The following is a 23,604-nucleotide window of genomic DNA, read 5'->3' as shown; positions in this document are numbered from 1 at the left end:
TTGCTCACGAAGGTGCGCCGCATCTGTACGCATTTCAGGAAGTCCAGCACAGATGCTGCCACTCTCAGGGCAGCGCAGCGCCGCCTCCAACTGCCCGCTCACCGACTGTTGTGCGACGTGCCCACGAGGTGGAATTCAACACTGACCATGTTATCCAGAGTTTACCAGCAGCGCAGAGCGATTGTAGACTGCCAGATGTCAACTTCCACCAGAACTGGTAGTCAGGTCAGTCAGCTTCCTCAAGTCTACAATGAGGAGTGGACGTGGATGTCTGATATCTGTCAGGTGCTGAGTAACTTTGAGGAGTCAACACAGATGGTCAGTGGCGATGCCGCCATCATCAGCCTCACCATCCCGCTGCTTGGCCTGTTGAAAAACTCTCTGGTCAGCATGAAGTCGGAAGCTTTGCGCTCCTCACAAGAGACAGGGGAAGAAGATTCCCTTGTTGATAGCCAAAGCACCCTTAGGTCTGTTTCTCAGCGCATATCGGAGGAGGTGGAGGTGGAGGAGGATGAGGAGGAAGAGGAGGAGAATGTTGGCGAGACACAAGAGGGGACCATTGTTGAGTCCTACACTGTTGAGCGTGTATGGGCAGAAGAAGAGGAGTTGGAGGAGTTGGAGGAGGAGGAAATGGACAGTCAGGCCAGTGAGGGGAGTGAATTCTTACGCGTTGGTACTCTGGCGCATATGGCAGATTTCATGCTAGGCTGCCTATCCCGTGACCCTCGCGTTCAAAGAATTTATTCCAGCACCGATTACTGGGTGTTCACTCTCCTGGACCCACGGTACAAGCAAAATCTTTCCACTCTCATCCCTGGAGAGGAAAGGAGTGTGAGAATGCATGAATACCAGCAGGCCCTGGTGCACAAGCTGAAACAGTATTTCCCTTCTGACAGCGCTAGCGGCAGAGTGCGTAGTTCTGCGGGACAAGTAGCGAGGGAGAGTAGGCGAGCAGGCAGCTTGTCCAGCACTGGCAAGGGTACGCTTTACAAGGCTTTTGCCAGCTTTATGTCACCCCAGCAAGACACTGTCACCTGTCCCCAGTCTCGGCAGAGTAGGGCTGATCTTTACAGAAAGATGGTGAGGGAGTACGTAGCTGACCATACCATCGTCCTAAATGATCACACAGCTCCCTACAACTACTGGGTTTCAAAGCTGGACATGTGGCACGAACTGGCGCTCTACGCCTTGGAGGTTCTTGCCTGCCCTGCCGCTAGCGTCTTGTCAGAGCGGGTTTTCAGTGCAGCTGGTGGCATCATCACCGATAAGCGTACACGCCTGTCGACTGACAGCTGACGCTGTGGCAGTCCAAAAAAGTTTTTAAACCAGAGGAGCAGGTAGGTGGCCCTCCAGAAAAATGGAATAGATTGAGTGCCTGTATGTGGCAGTCCAAAAAAGTTTTTAAACCAGAGGAGCAGGTAGGTGGCCCTCCAGAAAAATGGAATAGATTGAGTGCCTGTATGTGGCAGTCCCAAAAAATTGTTTAAAACAGAGGACCGGAAAGGTGGCCCTCCAGAAAAATTGAATAGATTGAGTGCCTGTATGTGGCACTCCCAAAAATTGTTTAAAACAGAGGACCGTGTCGGTGGCCCTCCAGAAAAATTAAATGCATAAAGTACTATACCTAGAGCCAGTGGGCCCTGTCAAAAAACAGCCAGTTTCCTCTGCTTTACTGTAGAAAGAGGAGGAGAAGGAGGAAAATGAGGAGGAGGAGGAGTGGATAAATTATTCAGGTTGAGCTTCCTTCACCTGCTGGAGATTTGAAATTAGGAGAAATCCATGCTTTATTCATCTTGATAAGCGTCAGCCTACTACACTTGATCTTATCCGAAAGGTTCTTAGAAGTGCTGTTTGGGGAGTAGCCTAGAGACAGGGGCTTGGATTGGCGAAAGCTCGCCTGGCAGCGGAGCGCCAGCTCCATGCCAAGAACCAACTAACATAGTTTTAACTGCAGCACCTTTAATCTACTACTAGTTCACTGCCTCCATACATCGTCCCCTTATCAAACGAGCTGTGTCAGGCAGAATTTTGGATTGTTTTCATGGCTTCCATGTTAACTTTGTCGCCACCCTGCTGTGTAATCCACAAAATATACTGGCAAACTTTTATCATGTACCAATATTATTTGAGCGCTTCTTGCTCACCTCCTTTGGTTCCTCTCTGCTACCCATTGGTTTGAAGCCTGAGTCCATTTAGGGTATGTCGCCATGCCACTCTCTAGCCTTCCGCTGCTGCCGCTGCCTCTGCATGCCGTCCCCTATAGTGTCAGGGTCAATTATTGGATGTTTTAGATGCTATCTAGCTTCATTCTGTCACTCTGTCATGGCCATGCTGTTGGCCATAATTTTGGCATAATGGTGCATTTAAGCAGCCTCAGAGGCATCCATGCATGCTGCCCCTGCTGTTTCCTGTCCATTTCCGTGGTGTTTCCATCCTTTTCTGAGGTTCCCAGGTGTTTGGCCAAGCTTCCCTGTGCAGAGCCTTGGTCCCCTTGAAAAATGCTCGAGTCTCCCATTGACTTCAATGGGGCTCGTTACTCGAAACGAGCACTCGAGCATCGGGAAAAGTTTGTCTCGAATAACGAGTACCCGAGCATTTTAGTGCTCGCTCATCTCTAATCCTATGCCTTTTGCTGTTTAGGATACCAGCAATGAACCTGACTGCGAGTTCTGCACGCATTCGTAGGTTATGTCACCTGCTTGGAGGCCATTGCTGACCGATGTGAGGTGGAGTGGTATAGGTGGACCATGCTTCGCACAAGTCATGTCCAAACCTTCCATCATCCTGCTTTTTCCATAGAGGAAGGCTGGGTAATACGTGAAGAGCTTCTTGGTTTGTATATTGTCCATACCTTCAACAACTCATATATTTGCTGTTTGATGCAAACATTATAGGATAGGTGACGGAGGTGTATTCCTTCAGTCTATCTATGATCGACACTACGCTCACAAGCTTGTGTGGGTTTTTTTGTGTCCAGAATAATGACTTTTCAGTATAAGAAACGTTATTATTCTGTTTGTGTGACAAAATTGCCATCTGTATGTGTTTTGTCTCTGTATATATAATGACTAAAGAATAGTAAAAAGAAGGATCCCTAATCCTCTGTGGTTTATAGAACAGCTGCGCTGACATACATTCTATAGAACAACTGTTCACTGCAGAGAGTAATTACTAAAATAATACAGGACATTATATAAGCTACTTAGTTCTTGGATTTTGGCACTATGAATGGGTTATGCGTTGTCTTTATTCTATGGAACTCAAATTTTAGAATCTAAATAGCATTTTCATACATAGATAACAGCTCTCTGAAATATGAAAAAGCATCACAACATTGCTACTTACAAAAGTGTGACAACAAGGCTCCTACATACAACTCATTGGCATGGATGCCTTAAGTCAGACCACTATGAACCCAATATTGACAGCTGTCAGTTTCTTAAACAGAAAAATGACCCCATAAGCTCACTGCTCTCTGTCAACTATAGCATGAAAATGACCATCTCAGTTTGCTGGCACATTCTCCACAGGAAGATGGTAGTAAGGTATTTTCCTTACTTAAAGGGAACCTGTAACCAGGGACCTCATTTTCTCTAAAGACAGGTTACAGAAGCCAATTACACCTGCATTGCTAATTTGCCTTTCTGCTTTCTCCAAGCATTTGCATTACAATATAATTGTGTGTTATAACCTAAATTGCATCCTGATAGAATCAACTGGTTAGTACTAAGGGTTGGGCTTTGGTATGGATCCATTTTAAAAAACAACATGTGACTTGTTTGTCCTGCAGACTCCTCAGCTCTTGGCCCCCACCTTTGTGCTCCTGTACAGCCCCTTCCTCCCCCACTGATGTTACCAGGCTGTGATCTCTGTGTAGGAGAAGGAGGGAGGGGCTGTACAGGAGCACAAATGTGGGGGCTGAGAGCTGAGGAGTCTGCAGCACAAACAAGTCAAATGTTGTATTTTTAAATGGATCTAAACCAAAGCCCAGCCCCTGGGATTACACAGAGGATTCTGTCAGGATGCAAGGTAAGTTATATCACACAATTATATTGTAATGCAAAGGCTTAGAGAAAGCAGAAAGACATATATGCAATGCAGTTATAATGGGCTTCTACAACCTGTCTATAGAGAAAATGAAAACTGGAGGCCATCTCGTTTTAACATTACAATGTGCAATTTGTACAGTATATGATAGGATTGATCAGACAACCTAGAGTTAAAGTACCCTAAAGGAAGTCTGATAAATAGTAAAAAAAACTATTAAAATTTTTTTTAAAAATTATAATAAAATAACTTAAAAATTCAAATCACCTCCCCCTTTTCCTAGAACTGATCTAAATATAAGTAAACAGTAAAAATCATAAACACTTTAGGTATCGCCGCATCTGAAAATGCCCGTTCTATCAAAATATAATAACAGTTTTCCACTGTGTTTAACCCCGTAACAGTAACCAAACTTGAAAATGGTACTTTTTACCATTTTGAAAATATTAAAAATTCTATAAAAAGTGATCAAAAGGTTGTACATTCCTAAACATGGTAGCTTTGAAAATGTAATCAAAAGTCGCACAAAATGACACCACCCACAGCTATGTACACCGAAGTATGAAAAACTTATGAGTGCAGAAGATGGCAAAATCAAAAAAGAAAATTTCGTACAGGTTTTAATCTTTGTAAATGTGTGAAAACATTATAAAACCTATACAAATTTGGTATCCACGTGATCACACGCACCCAAAGAATAAAGTAGAAATATAATTTGGGGCGCACAGTGAAAGGTGTAAAATCAAAGCCCAGAACAAAGTGACGCAAATGTGTTTTTTCACCTTTTTCACTGCATTCGGAATTTTTTTCTCGCTTCCCAGTACACGACATGGAATATTCAATGCTACATCTATGAAGTGTGATTTGTTATGCAGAAAACAAGCCATCACACAGCTTTTTATGTGTAAATATAAAAAAGTTATAGATTTTTGAAGGTGGAGAGTGAAAAATGGGAATCCTCTGCCTCTTCCTTGCAGATCCTGTTTCCTCAGGTTGGATGGTGAACGTCGGTGGACAGACATTTTCAAGCCTCTCAGATGCTCAATTGGGTTTAGGTCAGGGCTCTGGCTGGACCAGTCAAGATTTCTGGCACACATTTTTCATGAATCTGGCGCTCCCTGCACTGCTCAGACAGCACCTTTAACATGGTGCTTATGACCCAATTCTGCCTGACTTTGCATGATAAATCTGGCGCATGGTCCAACTGAGCACCGTAACGTCCCCTAATTTGCGCCACATGATGCCTAGAGCACAAATGTGGCGCAGGGACATCTTAAATACCTATGCAAGCAGTTTGCACCTAAAAGAATGTGCAAAATCTGCCAGAAAACTGGAGCACTGCCCTTAGTAAATGTGGCTTATTGTCTTCTTAGAAGGTGAACCTTTGGCACAGTCTGAGCCCCAGAGCTCTCTGGAAGAGGTGTTCATCCAGGATATCCTGTCTCTGCAGCTAAAAAACATCCCCATAGCATGATGCTGCCACCACCATGTGTCACTGTTGGGATTGTAATGAGCAATGCCTGGCTTTTTCTTTGGGGTTGTACTGGACTCTGACCTTTCCTTTGCACTGTATAGTCAAACTGTCGCTCACTCTTGCTGGATGCACATTAAAAGCATTTTTAGAAACCGACCATTTCTTACAACTGAAACCTCCCTACTACTTGGTCTTCCCCTTACTGAACTCTCTCCTCTACAATCCATTCCCAATGCAGCAGCTAGGTTCTTCCTTTAGACCAAACGCTGAATCTGAACAAGACAGGAAAAGGTTGCTTAGTTGGCTAACTCACTTTCCAAGTCAAGAAAAATACATCAAAAAATCGGTAAAAAATCCAGCAGAATGTACCAGTACCATAAATAAAATGTAACTTTTAACAATTACTGATAAAATAAGTTCACAGTGAACCACAATAATATGCACATCAACCATCTAGTCAGCAAAAACACATCAGAAAGGGAGCTCATTCAGACCTCCAATAAGTCTCGTCTGACAAAAGTCCCCATTAATACCTCGCCGTGTCTTAGTCCATTCCTGTATAGCATATGACATGGTGCATCATCTCAAAACCACGGACCAACATTAATCCAGACAGTGGGGGTCATTTACTAAGGTGTGTTACCAGAATATTTCCGATTTGCGCCGATTTTCCCTGAATTGCCCCGGGATTTTGGCGCACGGGATCGGATTGTGGTGCATCGTCGCTGGCATGCACGCGGCGGAAATCGGGGTGTGTGGCTGAACAAAAACCCGACGGATTCGGAAAAACCGCAGCATTTTAAAAAAAAGGGTTGCGGGCCTCGCGCTTACCTTCACTCGGTCCGGCTTGGTGAAGATCAGTGCATTCCTTGGAACTTCAGCGCAGCAGCGCCACCTGGTGGACATCGGGGGAACTACCTTAGTGAATCCTGTCCGGAACGGAATCCACCGTAGAGAACGCGCGCTGGATCGCGAATGGACCAGGTAAGTAAATCTGCCCCAGTATGTCCAAGCCCATGCCACCATACTTGGGTAACCTGTATTATGCGGGCCACTGCTCGTTTTTGATTCATATTAACCCCTTGATCTGGAACTTTTACAGCCATATTTAATATCAAGGCTGCACAGTCCACTATATTACTTTATTCCCCTGATGAGTGTTTCACACTACGTATGAAATATGTAGGGATTACATTTTAGGGACTAACAGGGTCTGTAAGGGACAGTACTGAGACTGTCCTTGTTAGGGTCGGAGCAATATTGCGGGGTCAGGATACTAACCGATTGTAGGGCTTAATAGGTCCTGTACCTCCGGACTATTACCCCTTAACCAGGAGACGGCGCATCGAAGACTGGTGAGATCCACCCTATTATTCCTTACTGTCCGGATTAATGTTGGTCCGTGGTTTTGAGATGATGCACCGTGTCATATGCTATACAGGAATGGAGTAAGACACGGTGAGGTATTAATGGGGGCCGTGTCAGATGAGACTTATTGGAGGTGTGAATGAGCTCCCTTTCTGAGTTGTTTTTGCTGACTAGATGGTTGATGTGCATACTATTGTGGTTCACTGTGAACTTATTTTATCAGTAATTATTAAAAGCTATGTTTTATTTATGGTACTGGTACATTCTGCTGGATTTCTTTCTTTTAGACCAAACACTGCATGAATTCCTCCAGTCTCCTTCTGAATACAGTTTAAATGAATAACCCTCATCCACAAAGCTCTGCTATAATGCTCCATCCCCTACCTCTCTATCTATCGCCCAATCTGTCTGTTATGCGTAAAATGCCACTGACTATGGACTTTCTATATAATATGGTGGATGATGGCTGGTTAAGCAGCAGCATTTTTAGATCTTAAATTATTTTTATTGCGTTCCATGAAAGTGGCTGGACCATTATACAAGCTTTTGTGTCACCCCTTCTTCTTCTAAGCTCTTGTGCACAGGGTGCTCCCTCCTTTTGTTTTACATGACTGTTTTTACTCTTTAATGTCTTTTTTTAATTTTTATATGTTCCCCAGAATCCGTAAAACACTACAGAATTTGATAGCGCAATATAAATAAAGATTATTATTAATGATTTGCAATAAATACAAATGAGTTATTTAGAACTCATACCATGTGATTTTCCTTTTTTTTGGAGAGTCCTTTTTTCCCAGTGCACACACACACTTATATATGAAGAGATAATCTATTTATAATTTAATTTGAGCTTATTCAGTGGGTTATGTTAGGATAAGTAAAAATATATCATGCTTTATTTGTCAAATTAAACTATATATATATATTCTCACTTATTGCAACATAAGCCCCTGAATAAGGTAGAATTCAATTATTTAACTTGGAAAGTGCCAAGTTAAACTTTGCTGCTGTAAATAGATGTATATTATCTGGGTGCTATGGAAACTATTTAAAGTATTCACACGGGAATAGTTCCTTGTAATAAAATGAAATACATTTTCTTTCATTTCACTGCTACTAATAGAAACAGACATATTAAGATATGCGTTTTAGAAAACTATACAGACCGTCCACTACTTAAGAACAACCGACTTACATACGACCCATAGTTACAAACGGACCTCTGGATATTGGTAATTTATTGTACTTTAGCCTTGGGCTACACTGATCAGCTGTAACAGTTATCAATGGTGCCTGTAATTAAGATTTATTGTTAATCTTGGTTCTTATGACAATCCAACATTTTTAAAATCCAATTGTCAAAAAATTCTGTCTGGGATTACAATTATAAAATATACAGTTCCTATTTACATACAAATTCAACTTAAAAACACACCTACAGAACCTATCTTCTGTGTAACCCGGGGACTGCCTGTATTATTCTGGAAAATGGGCTTTAAAGTCACAGTAACTGCATGAAGCATATCCAGTCACTGGTCACTTGTGTGAATAGTCACAGAAAGATGTCACTTGAAAGCTTGAAATCAGTGTCTGGCCTGAGAGCATTGATGTCTTTTTTGTCTACAGAAGTATCTCCACTATTTGTGTCTTTGTTATTGAGAAGTGTTTAGACCCCCGGGATAATCTATGCAGCTTTATTCTGTATTTATGCAGTGGGAGCAGGTGGTGGGGGGTTGTTTTGACGAGGTTAATGCGCTCCTCCCATCTCTACCCCAGCAGCAGCAGCAACCTGATATACGTCAGCATGAATTGTATGCATCTGACTGCTGTACAATGAGGAAGAGAGTGCAAAAGCTGTGCCAGGAAGGCCGGCGAGCGCTCTGAGCCTCAGACATGCTTCTCCCATCTCATGGCTGGCTTGTCTTCTATAGGAGCATCATGGGCTAAGGGTTTCGCTTGCACTGCAGTCTTTGTTCTACCTTACACATATTGTTCTGGGAGGGGGAATGAGAGAATCACTTGCCTTTTCTAATGTGTCTTCTGCGTTATTTGACCCCTAACTGAGCAGACGTGTGATCTGGGATGGCTTACTGAGGATGACGGGGAAAGGTGGAATGATGGTGCTCCGTTCAGTGGCTTATTTCTCCGCTTGCTTGTTCTGCACACATTTCCAATGGGCCTGACTAGCAGGAGCTGTCCAAGGTGCTGGAATGCTCACTGCTCTCTGTGGTGGAAGAGAACGGATTGCAAAGCGAAAGAAGAGACTGCTGAGAATTTTTTTGGGGAGGAAGGTAGGCACTCTCTTTGTTCCACTATCCCTGATTAATCTACACTACAAAAGCATCAACAGACTAAAGCAGCCAGAAAGGGAGAGGGAGTGCAAGTCTGCCGGCAGTCACAGGGGAGGGAGTACACCATGAGCCAGACTGCCTAAACCCATTGGTATATCTAAGCAGGAATGAAACACACATCATTTCCCCAGGAATAAGCCATTTTCAATGGATTACCAGCTCCGCTGTAACATTTTCTATGTATTTTTGCCTCCTCAGAGTACATTCAAATGAGGCACCGCAGACAGCCAAGTGTGATTGCATTTGATGGTGCTGCAATTTTCTGTGTAGTAAAGTGGAGCGATATTATCCACGCTCTCCTCTGTTGGACCACAGAACAGGGTGTCATTGGCACACACCCATTATCTATCTGCTCATATTTGTTGCATCCGGATTTAAAGAGGAAACATTCTTTTCTTTTGCTTTTATTTTTATGTCCACTCTAACCTTGTAGTCAACTTTAAAGGCCAAAGCCTGGATGGTGAAGATTAAACGGAGACTGAGGATGCAATATATAACACTGTGGACTACTTCATCATAAAATGCACTTTATCTGAAGAAAGACAGTCCAAATCCAAGTCTGTTTTATGGTGCTGAAATATCCTTTCAGATTGCACTGAGACCAAACCCTGAGGAAGGGCTTCTGCTACGAAAGTCCCATTATTCTGCGTTGTTTCTTGGGTATGTACATGGAATTTATATAAAACATATAATTCTACTGAGAAAGTCACATTATTTTGCGTTGTTTCTTGGGTATGTACATGGAATTTATATACTACATACAATTCTGCTGAGAAAGTCCCATTATTCTGTGTTGTTTCTTGGACGTGTACATGGAATGTATATACTATAAATACTTCAGCTGAGAAAGTCATATTATTCTTTGTTGTTTCTTGGGTATATACATGGAATAATATACTATATATATATAATTCTGCTGAGAAAGTCACATTATTCTGTGCTGTTTCTTGACATGTACATGGAATGTATTTACTATAAATACTTCAGCTGAGAAAGTCACATTATTCTATGTTGTTTCTTGGGTATGTACATGGCATTTATATACTATATATGTTTATAATTCTGCTGAGAAAGTCACATTATTCTGTGCTGTTTCTTGACATGTACATGGAATTTATATACTATAAATACTTCAGCTGAGAAAGTCACATTATTCTATGTTGTGTCTTGGGTATGTATATGGAATTTATATACTGTGTACTAATTATTTCTGTATATAATATAGGCTTCCATGCTACATATACATATATAAGTGTATGTCCCTTTAACAACTGCATTTCACTGACAAATTTCTTTTGGCACATAGAGAGTAATGCGCTTGATAAATTTAACTTAAAGCATAACTAAAGCAGAGTGATACCACTTGTCTATGCCCATAAAAGAGCCTAGTATTTCATCAAAGCTTTGCTATAAGATTTTCTCTTCTTCTATTACAGTAGCCAGCTGCTAAGTTGTTTAGCTTTGGGATATTATGAATAATAGATTGTGGAAACATATGTGTTCGCTTCAGTCCTGTATGACTCAGAGAATGGAACTTTTTAGGCAAATCTATATATATTTGTACATAATATCTACATACATAAACATATTATGAGATAGAAAAGAGACAGAGATTCTCCAGTGAACTGGGGGCTTGACATAAATGATGGTTTCAGAAGGAGCAACACTAATGTGAAGTCAGCACAGGTCAAGGATGAATTATTTACCCTTTATATTCATTGTGCACTTGTGGCTATGGACAAAAGCGGATGATCTGGCTGGTGAATGGTGGGATTGGCAAGGAAGGCTTTGATTTGGACTAACATGGTGTTGCAGATTTGTTTATGCTAATAAAAGGCATAACACATGTAACACAAATCTTAGTAACCATGGCACCCTGAGGCATCTTAGTATTTCGCTTCAGGTCTGCAAGTCTGGATGCAGAAACTATATATATTATGTGATGACTATATTTATATAATAAACATATGTCTATAAATAAGAGTCATTGTTTACTAGAAAATGTCCTAAAATAATATGGTAAAATTTGATATGTGCCTAACCATACTATGATATTTGGGTACATGGAGTTTTTAGGGTGATGACCTGCTCCCATTTTCCTGGGGGACATGGTCTCTTTTTCATCCCACTGACATTGTAATCATCATATTCTGACCAGCCCTTTTATTACTTTTCTCATTGGGTGGACCTTCTGGAAAAAGTGTCAATCCCAATACTTGTAGTGTGACAAATCTTTTGCCTGGTTGTGTATTATCTTTACATAGTAAATAGACAGAAAGCCTTTGCATTGCCCTGTTAGTTTTTATATATTTATTCTATAAAGGAAAGAGGGTGACAGCTAATGTTATCACCAATTAGGTTTTCTCAGAAGCTTTCACTAAGCACATGTTTACTTATCTTCTATCCACAAGATGTTACTGGTGATGACACTTCTATGGGACTTCTGACATCCACCACTATGTTATAGAAGTGAAAAATTTGCTGGTTGAGTATTCACATGAGACCTCCATATATATGGATCATCCCCTGGCAGACCTCCATTTATATGGAGCATCCCCTGGTAGACCTCCAAACAGTTGGGAGTCCCTGCTTTCAGACCCCTACCTCAGATCTATCTATTAAGGTAGATCCGGTGGTAGGTTCAGCTAATAAATGCCATCATAGCCCCTTTTAAGGCTAATATTTTAGTGGCCACTACAATGGCATTTATTAGCTGAAACTACCATCGGATCTACCTTAATAGATAGCTTGAAGAATGTGCCCCACATGGAAATTCTTTCCATGCACTGATAGATCCTTTGCTTTAGTTTCATTGACTGGCTAGTCAAATTTGGCATTATGAAGTCTATGGCCATATTCATCATTACCACCTAACTTTCACGTAGACAAGAGCTGAATGTAATTTTAAACAGTTCGATATGAGAAGCCTTATGGATTTACTTGGGAATTTCAATTTAGGGAAGTGCTCTTTAACGTGATTAAATCTCTCGGATGCTCAGGAGAAACCTTGCATTTTGCACGTTATGTGCCGCAGCTTTTTACAACTTTACCTTTCTACTTATGACTCTAGAAAGCCCCCGGCCGCTGTTCATCAGGAGCGTTATTTTACTGCAAACCTGGAGCAGAGACTCGGAGACAGGTGCACAGATGGGAATGCAGATGCATGACCTTAAAAAGGAAACACAATTGGGTCTGCACTGTTATTATTCTCAACTGTAAGTTATAGTATGTGTTTTGTGCTGCAGACATCCATTAGTGGAAGATCTTTGTATAAGCAGTGAGTAATATGGAAATATTTGGGAAATTACCACCAAATTACTACATTTTACAAGCTGTAGATGTGCAGAGGTCCATTAGCTCTATTCTGCCATATGACAAGACATTTTAAGATAACTTTTTCAAATATATTTGTAGTATTTTGAAAGACTCTATGATAATATAACCTATAAGGAAGGAAAGATACACATAACGGCCCACATTCATCAAAATCTATGTGCAGTTTGCCTATGCAGTGCACAGAGGGTGCAGATTTATGAATTATGGGGCATGTTCTTCATGAATCTGGCACCCCCTGCACTTCCCTGACAAAGTGCACCAAATTCTTATGGTGAACCTTTAACACTTCTGTTGGGCGCTGCATAATAAATGTGGCGCATGGTCCGACTGTGGCTCTTTGATAACACCTATGTTTTCATTGGCTTTATTGTGTGCATTATATGGGCCCCAAAAACATTATATATCAGATTTTGGCTTGCCTTTTTCTTCAATTTTTTTTAAAAGACTCTTCATGGTACTTGTTCTCATTTGTGACTTTTTTTGCGTCAATGTTTTCTGCAGTGTTCCCCGAGTTATTACCAGAATCCAGAAGTTGCAAATTTTGGAGCAAATCCATGGCTGCCCCTGGCCAGGAGTAGAAATTAGCTTAGAGTTGATTGTGACTTTTGAGGACTTTTTGCGACTTTTGTTGTAAAAAGACCACTAAAAACCAAATGCCACATGTACTAATAAGGAAAAAACTGCTAAGATACATCTGACAAGCAGACAGGCCAAGAAATGTCCCCAAAAAAAGATGGACAAAGCCAAACTTATGGTACATGTGCCCCAATGTTTATAGTAAAATAGTAAATATATAGAACAGTTTAGTTTATCTACTAGTTCCCGGGGACATTTTTCAGCATTCATGCGCCCATAGTGCAGCCAATTTCACAGTTATTTTGGAGAAAATATTATTTGCTCATATTTGGGAAGCACATGCCCCTTGTTAGCTATTACTTGCCCCTTGTGAGCTATTGTGATATCCTTGTTTAGTATCAAATCTACTTTAGAATGAACTTGTCATGTAAAAATAAAAACAGATGCAAATGAAAAATAACTCATACGCACTGTTTCTTTCCCTGGAGGTCCAGCACGGATGCTTAGGGACTCCGCTCAGTCTTTGTTTACTAGTGGAAGTATTTGATAGCTGAGTTCAAAGCGACATCAGTTATGTACTGTATTTCTGCCAAAATGGCTGCCATTGATGAGCATTGATGCTATTACAAGGTATATAACCCCACTGGTCACTGACACTGGTCATTTACCTTAGGCTCTTTTACTTTCTCTTTTAAATTTGTGAGTTTTTTTGGTGCATTTGCATATTTGCAACTTTCCCACTGGTCTAGCAAAGTTAGACGAACAAGAATTTTTCTTGCACCTGATATATCTTTAAAATCCAGATGTGTGCATATAAAAAGTCACAATTTTGGAATGGTAAAATAGTGCAAATAAACTCAAAATCAGCCAAATTTTACAAGTGGGTTATAGAAATAGTTGCCATTTGTTAAAAGCAGAAAAAAAATACATAAAACAGACACACATGCCTGATATATCACCCTTGAAAATGCAGTGCAACCTGTGAAAAAGTAGGGGAAGATGAACAGCTTGTACATAGTGGCCATTCTGCAGATGAGCTTCTAATAGAGCAGGAGGAGCTGAGCAGATTGAGCATAGTGTCCTATCTCCGGGCAGCATGTTATACAGCAAGAAGAGCTGAGAAGATTGTACTTAGTGTCCTGACAGTAGGCAGCATGTTATAGAGCAGGAGGAGTTGAGCAGATTTAGCACAGTGTCCTATCTCCAGGCAGCATGGTGGCTTAGTGGTTAGCATTACAGCCTTGCAGCGCTGAGGACCTTGGTTCAAGTCCCAGGGTCAACATCTGCAAAGAGTTTGTATGTTCTCTTCATGTTTGTGTGGGATTCGTCCGGGTTTCCTGCCACACTCCAAAACATACTGGTAGGCTGATTAGATTGTTAGCTCCATTGAGGACAGAGACTGATTTGGCAAGCACTGTGTCATTTGTGTGCGTTATTTAAATAAAAGAATGATTATTATTAGTGTCCTATCTCTAGGCAGCATGTTATAGAGCAGGAGCAATAGAGCAGACTGTAAAAAGTGTCCTGTCAGAAGGCAGCATGTTTTAGAGCAGAAGGAGCTGAGCAGATTGAGCATAGTGTCCTATCTCCAGGCAGCATGTAATAGAGCAGGAGGAGATGATAAGATTATACTTAGTTCCTGGTGGGTAGGCGGCATGTTATAGAGCAGGAGGAGTTAAGCAGACTGTAAATAGTGTCCTACTTACAGGCAGCATATTATAGAGCAGAAGTAGCCTTATATATTGTTGGTGAATTATTATGAATCCTCATTTATTATTATAGGAAGCTGAAACTACAACATAATGTAACTCTATGGACCAGTTTCCACTTGTGTATTGTAGACCAGACCACAAGCATTAGACTGCTTTCTACCTTGATTAGATTTTTTTTACCACTAATGAAGTTACATTTAAAGGGTTACACAGCGAGGGCCTGAAGATGTTATTGAATGATACATGTACAGTATATTGTATCTGGAGGCTCGTCTCCTGATGTATTTACATATATTTCTGTAGAGTCTGATTTGCATCTTATCTTTGACTGTGAAATCAGCAGCTGAACACTTGGAGATGGGGCCACAAGGGATGGACTACATGCTCTAACATGTAAAGATAGGACATGTCTCTAATGAGCAGCATCTGGGCCTCCTCCTCTAGTGCTCAGCATTGTGGCTAGACAGCTACTTCAGCCTGGGCATTTACTGCATGAGAACAGTCACACAAATAAAGCAAGACATAAGTATTCCCCTTGCTCTTCTCTCATTTTGGTTTAAAATATTGCAAAGAATGAACCATCTGTGTTCTGCTTTGGGTCAAGTATAAGATGCCAGAACCACACACACATCTATTGCCTTTGTTGTACATCGGATGCACTCATCAGGAAGGATTGCTTGGTTTCTTGACTTTTTTTTATAAGACTTTTTGTCTCAGTTGAGACAAATAAGTCTCAAAAAGTAGCAAAAAGAAACCAGACAATGGGGGCACATGTATCATCGTTTTTCGGTTGTCACTTTTTCAAGTTTCCTGAAGTCGGCCTACTTAATCATTGCAATGTTTCGTAAGTATTTCCCCTTTGTGATCCATGTGATGAGTTGCCTGTTTAGTCTCACTTTTGCAGCTTTGATTCGGTGTGCAATGTTTTAGTCCCAAATAGTAACTACAAAAGTAAGTCTGGATCTAGCATGATCTGTTTTGAAACTTATTGGGCACAAGAATGGGACAATTACAAGCCCCAAAGTTGCACATGTTGAACAATAATCTGGTCCACAAAGATTAATATGGTACACCCCATTAACCCCTTAAGGTCTAAGCCTATTGTGACCTTATGGACACGGCCCCATTTGTCAAATCTGACATTTGTCAATTTAAAACACTTTAACATTCCAGGTTGATTTTGGGATTGTGTTTTTGTGACTCAATGTTAGTTGAAACATATGAGTGATATTTTTTAAATTTACTTATTAAATAAACTGGCAAAAATTGGTAAAAAACATCTCTATTTTGAACTGTTTTGAAATGACTTAATAACATTCACTATGGGGAAGATTTACTTACCCGTCCATGCACGATCCCTGATTTCATAGTATAGTATATCATAGTATCATAGTATATAAGGCTGGAAGGAGACGCAAGTCCATCAAGTCCAACCTTTAAGAATTAAATAAATGTTTTATCCCCATAACCCGTGATATTTTTTCTCTCCAGAAAGTCATCCAGGCCCCTCTTGAACATGTACATAGAGTCCGCCATAACAACCTCCTTCGGCAGAGAGTTCCACAGTCTCACTGCTCTTACAGTAAAGAACCTTTGTCTATGTTCATGGTAGAATCGCCTCTCCTCTAGGCGTAGAGGATGCCCCCTTGTCCTGGTCACAGGCCGAGGTATAAAAAGATCTTTGGAGAGATCCTTGTACTGTCCGTTCAGGTATTTGTACATTGTAATATGGTCTCCCCTCAGTCGTCTTTTTTCTAAACTGAATAATCACAAATTTTTTAATCTGTCAGTGTATTCTAGTCCCCCCATTCCCCTAATAATCCTGGTTGCTCTCCTCTGCACCCGTTCCAGCTCTACTATATCCTTTTTATACACTGGTGCCCAAAACTGTACACAATATTCCATGTGTAGTCTGACCAGGGATGTGTATAAGGGCAAAACTATGTCTTTATCATGAGAATCTATTCCTCTCTTGATACATCCCTTTATTTTATTTGCATTAGCAGCAGCCGCCTGGCTCTGGTCACTAAAATTAAGTTTACCATCCACCAATACCCCCAAGTCCTTTTCAGCTTCAGTTTTACTAAGTAATTGACCGTTTAGAACATAATTATACTTTTTGTTTCCATGACCCAAGTGCATAACTTTACATTTATCTACATTAAACCTCATCAGCCATTTCTCTGCCCATCCCTCAAGCTTCCACAAATCCCTCTGTAATGCTAAACTATCGACCTCAGTATTTATTACTTTACACAGCTTAGTATCATCTGCAAATATTGAAACTTGACTGTGTAAACCCACTACAAGGTCATTAATAAAAATATTAAAAAGAAGTGGCCCCAATACTGACCCCTGTGGCCCTCCACTGGTAACATCAACCCAATCTGAGAATGTGCCATTAATGACCACCCTCTGTTTTCTATCACTAAGCCAATTACTTACCCAAATACACAGATTTTCTCCTATTCCCAGCAGTCTCATTTTATATACCAACCTTTTATGTGGCACGGTGTCAAATGCCTTTGAGAAGTCCAGATATACAACATCCACAGTGTCCCCCAGATCCAGTCTTGAACTTACCTCCTCGTAGAAAACAATCAGATTAGTCTGACAGGACCGATCTCTCATAAACCCATGCTGACGCTGGGTTATAAGGTTGTGGACAGTGAGATACTCCAGGATAGCATCTCTAATAAACCCCTCAAATATTTTCCCCACCACAGCAGTTAGACTCACGGGTCTGTAGTTTCCAGGATCGCTATTTGATCCTTTTTTGTATATTGGTACCACATTTGCTATGCGCCATTCCTGTGGAACATAACCAGTCCTCAGTGAATCTTCAAATATTAAAAATAACGGTCTATCACCGTACATAATTCATGCAGAACCCGGGGGTGTATGCCATCTGGTCCAGGTGATTTATCCATCTTAGTGGTTGCGAGGCGGCGCCGTACCTCTTCCTGGGTTAAACTGTTAACATTATAAAAAGAATTAACATTATTCCTCATTGTGTCTTCCACCAGGGGATTTTCCTGGGTAAAGACAGTTGAGAAGGCGACATTCAGTAGATTGGCCCTTTCCTCATCTCCTTCCACCATGACCCCCATGTTATTTCTAAGGGGACCCACACTCTCTGTTTTTAGTTTCTTATCATTTATATACTTGAAAAATAATTTGGGATTATTTTTGCTCTCCCTGGCAATATTTCTCTCAGTCTCTATTTTTGCGGCCTTTATCTGCTTTTTACAGGATTTATTTTTCTCTCTATAATCCTGTAATGCCTCATCGCTACCTTCACGTTTTAGCACCTTAAACGCTTTATCTTTCCCGCTTATTGCTTTCCTTACAAGACTAGTTAGCCACATAGGGTTTTTCTTGTTCCTTTTATGCTTTTTCCCATAAGGTATGTGTTTCTCACAGGACCTTTTCAGAATATATGAGAAAAAGTCCCATTTTTGGGGGGGGCTTTTGTCCTTGAGAGCATTATCCCAGTCTATGCCTTTAAGGTCTTCCATTAGTTGCTGAAAATTTGCCCTCCTGAAGTTTAGAGTGTTGGTTGCCCCTTCACTAACGCTCTTAGTAAAGCGTAATACAAAATCAATGATATTATGATCACTATTCCCCAGGTTCCCCCCAACCTGTAGTTTTGATACCCTATCAGGTCTGTTGGTCAGGATAAGGTCCAGCAGTGCCCCCCCTCTTGTTGGCTCCAGGACTAGTTGCGACAGGTAATTGTCTTTTGTTGTTGACAAGAACCTGCTGCCTTTGAAGGACCTGCAGGTTTCTGACCCCCAGTCAATATCTGGGTAATTGAAGTCCCCCATGATAAGTACTTCACCTTGCTTTGAAGCCGCATCCATTTCACTTATCAGCATTTCCTCTGCTGCCTCCATTATATTTGGAGCCTTATAACAAACCCCTAGTAATATTTTATTATTCTTTTTCCCTCCTCTTATCTCAACCCATAGGGACTCCACATTTGCGTTACTGATGTCATCTCGCAGGACGGGCTTGAGGCAAGAATTCACATATAAACAAACCCCTCCACCTTTTTTATTTATACGATCCTTTCTAAAAAGACTATAACCATCTATAGTAACAGCCCAGTCATAGCTACTGTCCAGCCATGTCTCGCTGATACCCACTATATCATATTTCCTCTCCAACATCAAGAGTTCCAGTTCTTCCATTTTGTTTGTGAGGCTTCTGGCATTTGTGTACATACACTTTATATGGTTTTCCCTTTCCGTATTCCTTTTGTCCTTATTCCCCAATCTCATTCCAGCCCCCCTTCCTTCCCCAATTGCGTTCCCCAATGAGAATGCACAGCTGCCGCGATTCACTAAGATTGTGCCCCCGATATCCTGCATGTGTCGCTTCCCCGCTCAGCTCCACCGGAGTTCACCTTCTTCTTCCCGATGCATGTAAGTGCTTGGCTTGTGCCACAACTTAAATGTTAAATCCCGCGGTTTATCCAAATCCATCGGATCCTCTGACAGCCCTTCCCCCCATTTCTGTTGCATGAAAGCCGGCTTGATTGCGTCAAAATCCGATCGTGTGTGCCAAAAACCCCTCTTAAATCCCTGTCTTGGTGGTGTGATCCCCGAAAAGTCGGAAAACCCGACGGAAATGGGATCCTTAGTAGATAAGCTTTCAGGAGCTTTATTAACCATTAAGATTTTCTTCAAAGTTAAATCAAAATGGAGAATAGAGTACAGAGGGGAGAATTATGCATCTGGGCAGTGAATGGGTTAATTGTATGTCATGTGGTGTGATTTATGGTGCTCATCTTTCTCTGTGAAGGAGAATGAGCAGATTGCATACTGATACTGGGAGTTTAGCCAGGGAAAGCTGCTTTCTGCCCTGATTTGTCAGTCTGTACTAACTGACCAATCACAACAATCGCATGGGGGCGGGAATTCAATTCCTGGAGAGCCTTGGCTCTCAGAAACCACTGGATCTTTGTGGCTTTGTGGATCTTTGTGGCTGTGGAATGTCACGACTTCTGTCTGTCATCCTGACAAAAAGCAGGGTGACAGACAGAAGCCATGACGTTCCACAACATCATGGTGTCTTCATGCACTGCTGCCCATGACGTTGGGGAACGTGGAATGTCATGGTGGCTTCACCTTTTTCACAATCCGTGACATAATAGCACATCACGGGTCAGCTGCGGATGCATGGAGAGGACTCACAGGCTGATCCCTCTCCATATCCGGCAAGTCTTTGCTGCATATCGCAGCAAAGACTTACTGATAACACCAGCGATCGGTGCTAGCCTCAATTTGCAGGACTTCTATGTTGTGTTTTAAGACAGAACCTGCCCTTTCATCAGGTCCAACGACATTAGTGGTGTAACTTCAAGCCCAGTGCAAAGTCTGTGCCAGCACCTAACTATAATGTATGGTTAATAGTACTTGGTTTCTCATATGGGAAAGTTACAACTTATGAGCCCCCAAGGACTCTTGGGCCCAGTTGCAACCACACCCTCTGCACCCCCACAAGTTATGCTCCTGAATGACATTACAGGTATTTTTGTGTTACGTAGATTTGAATTTTTACTCCTCCTTTGCTAAAATACTATAAAAAGTAGAATATTTTTGCTCTTAATAGACCTCTGCTCCAAAGCTCTTTTATTGATATATGTACAATCCCTTCTTTGAGAAACTAGATGGATTTATTTTGTCTTCTAGTCATTCCCCAAAATGTCAGGACTGTAAGGCTTTATTGACAGATCCATTTGGCATCTTATTGGCCTGAAGTGCAGTAAAGCAATTCATGATAGTGTTTACTGTTAACTTCACTCTCCAGATGAAATGTCATACATTACTTCCTAAACTCTCATGAGAAAGCTCCTAATTTCCCTCTCACATATTGTTTTCTAACAGGTGGAGACTTCCTTTAAGGTTTAGAGTTTTGACCTTTCCAATTCACATCATGTTCAGTTAAGAAGTCCCATGAGTGTCCTTTGGATATTGCACTGACTCTAAGGAGTGCACCTGTGCCCATCCGGCTAATTGGACTGAGTGCTCCAGTGCTTTGCATCCAGATGGATTATACCTAGGAGTTTTATACTTTAAAATAAACTGCTTCCCTTTAGGGAAAATGCCCCAATTCTTAATATCAACTAGAAATTGAAAGTGTTTTATAGACATACCTGCCTATTCCTGAAAACGAAAGCATCCGGCGCTTCTACCAATACTAAGATGCAAATTCTATAGATCGACCTAGAGGGAAAAAGTATTCACAGGGAATGTCTTATCATTAAAGAGTTAAACTATCCCTTTCCTGACTTAGCTTGTGTATTCAGGTCTTGGCTGTGAAAATCATGATCTTGTTTTGTCCTTGTCACAAGACAATGACACTTCCCAAACAGCGGTAAAGCATCACAGGATTGTCTAGAAAATGACAACGATTGTTTATGTTGTCAAACAATGTCAGATCTGTACACTTCACTTTTTCTTATGGTGAAATGCAGAAAAAGTTGAAAACTTTGTGCTCAGTTTCGTAAACAGAATTAAAGTCGTGTATAGTTAATAATAGGTGGATAAAGAATGCACTCAAAAACATAGTTCCTTGCTGGTGATAGAGACTATGCTGTACATCCACCCTGTTATTTCTGTGTATTTGCTGTATTTGCTGTATTTCAGGTACGGCTGATGATACAGATGTGTCCAACGTTATCTAAGATCAAATTTGGTCTTTGACTCCAATTTCTTATGAATCCATTTTTTTTCAATATGTTCCAAAACCTTTTAAGGGCTTCAATACACCTTACGAACACTGTGGGGGCCATTCATCACTACCTTTCAAATGGAAACTGGCGGTGCAGTTTGCTCCTTATTTATGAAGTGTTGGTGCCATAATTTTGGTGGTTTTCCAACACTCATGACATGTGTCACAATTCTGTTGCTGTATGTGAATCCGACAATTTTCTGGTGCTTTTATTTTTTTGTGAAAATAAATGGATACCAGCTCACCTCCTATTCAAGTGTGTTGAGTGAGGCATGGACCACCCCTCTGCAAGGGTAGAGCATGCTGAAGTCCATTTATGCTTCAATAAAGAAACTATCCTATTTGGAGCCTTGATGGACCGTGCACCTAAAAGCCAGACTAGGGAGTTCTATTTCACTTTCATGAATGTGGAGACAGTTTTTAATATTTTAGTTTTAATAATTAATCCCTTGTGCCAGAAAATTTGAACCACACTGAAAATTAAGGCACACTTCCAGCGCCACCCTTAACCCAAATTAATAGATGCCCCATAATGTGCAAACACATAGATAACAGACAATAGAATAGACATCTTCAGACAGAGTATCACACAATAATATTCCTTTGCTAGTTATGCTGTAATATGCATATCTGCAAATGACAGACCTTGCGCTAAGAAAGCAGTAAAAGAAAAGGTATCATAGCCAGTATAATCATGTATGACCCAACACCATTTTATTAATTGGGGAAAAAATTTCCATATGCAGCTGTCTACAGTAAATGCCCTTTATATACTTGTGAATCTTCTTTCACATCAATACTATAATATCCTGTGTACAATAAGTATTGTATTTCTCAGTCTAGACAAAGCTGCAACAGTTTAATAAGAAATTGACTTATTCTGCTCTCGGTAGATAAATCTATTCAAGGATTATTGGGCCTGGAAATGTGAGTAGCGCTACATATACGACATACAGAGGACATACATTCACACTACATCTACAAATATTTTGCATATGAAAACATGGAAGATCTCGCTGATCCAGAAATTCTTATTTTCATATAAGAAAATATTATATGTGACAGCCCTAATCCTCTTGAAAATGTAATTTCCCTATCCGTACTCAGGTGCTGGTTGCAGGTGTCTATAAACATATCAACTATGTCAAGAAAAGCCCCTGCGACCCATATCCCGGGTCGCAGGCACACCAGTGTGCCTTCCTGTGCCCTCAGAGCCTGCCTGCACGAGAACTCACATCTCCTTGCTCCAGCGGTGTTCTCTGCGGCTCCCATGGTCCAACGCATGCTTCCCCATCTCCTAGGTTTTAAGGGCCAGCCGCCTTCCCTGAAGAATTCCCAGCCCCTTCCTTTGTCATCTGTCGGAACTTTGTGCTTCTATGCCTGAGAGAAAGCTTTGTTCCATGCCCTTTGTGATTATCCTGATTTCCAGTTGTGACCTCTATTCCATTCCTGACCCGTGCTGCCTGTCCTGACCTACCGCTGTGTCCCCAACTCTGATCCTGTGCTGCCTGTCTCTGCCTCCTGGCTGTCCCCGACCATGAGTTTGTCCGGCGATTCTGTAATACGTCTTGTACCACCACCACAACCTGGTGGTATCACGCCACAGCAAGTCCAACCTGCTTTGCGGCAGGTTCTGGTGAAAATCGGGTGCCACTTAGACTCCGGTCCTAGGTGTTGGCTTACATCAGGAGTACCATGGGTACTCCTGGTTCCTGACAAAATAGGTTTCATATTACCTGAAGATTTATGATGCAGAATTTCTTTGCAGGAAATCTTTTGCGTAATACAGTAGAATTGTATTGTATGGGATTGACAATCCCAAACACATGTTATTAGCAGCTAATACAGTAAGTGACCTGACACCTAATGTTTGGGATATCAGTGTGAAAATCAACCTTTGCAATGCCTCCACATCATAACAGGATTGCGCCATTATCTGTAGAATGGCGGTAGGATTCTCACTGGGATAAATCCCATAACCATCTGGTTACACTAACAGTGT

The 23,604-nt window shown here is 41.3% G+C and overlaps 1 protein-coding gene across 2 annotated transcripts in view; it reads left to right on the top strand.

Annotated features, from left to right (window-relative positions):
- Positions 1–8,687: 8,687 nt before the first annotated feature.
- The window catches only part of NYAP2 (neuronal tyrosine-phosphorylated phosphoinositide-3-kinase adaptor 2), a 105,805-nt gene continuing 90,888 nt past the window's right edge, over positions 8,688–23,604 (top strand). Inside the window, exon 1 of one of the 2 annotated variants that reach the window (XM_072143051.1) lies at positions 8,688–9,900. The gene's annotated coding sequence lies outside the window, so the exon portion shown is untranslated. The other variant, XM_072143052.1, reaches the window with a different exon arrangement.

The sequence above is a fragment of the Engystomops pustulosus genome, chromosome 3 (assembly GCF_040894005.1).
Source record: "Engystomops pustulosus chromosome 3, aEngPut4.maternal, whole genome shotgun sequence".
In the NCBI taxonomy this organism is placed as follows: Eukaryota; Metazoa; Chordata; class Amphibia; order Anura; family Leptodactylidae; genus Engystomops; species Engystomops pustulosus.
This window is presented reverse-complemented; position numbering and strand designations above follow the sequence as displayed.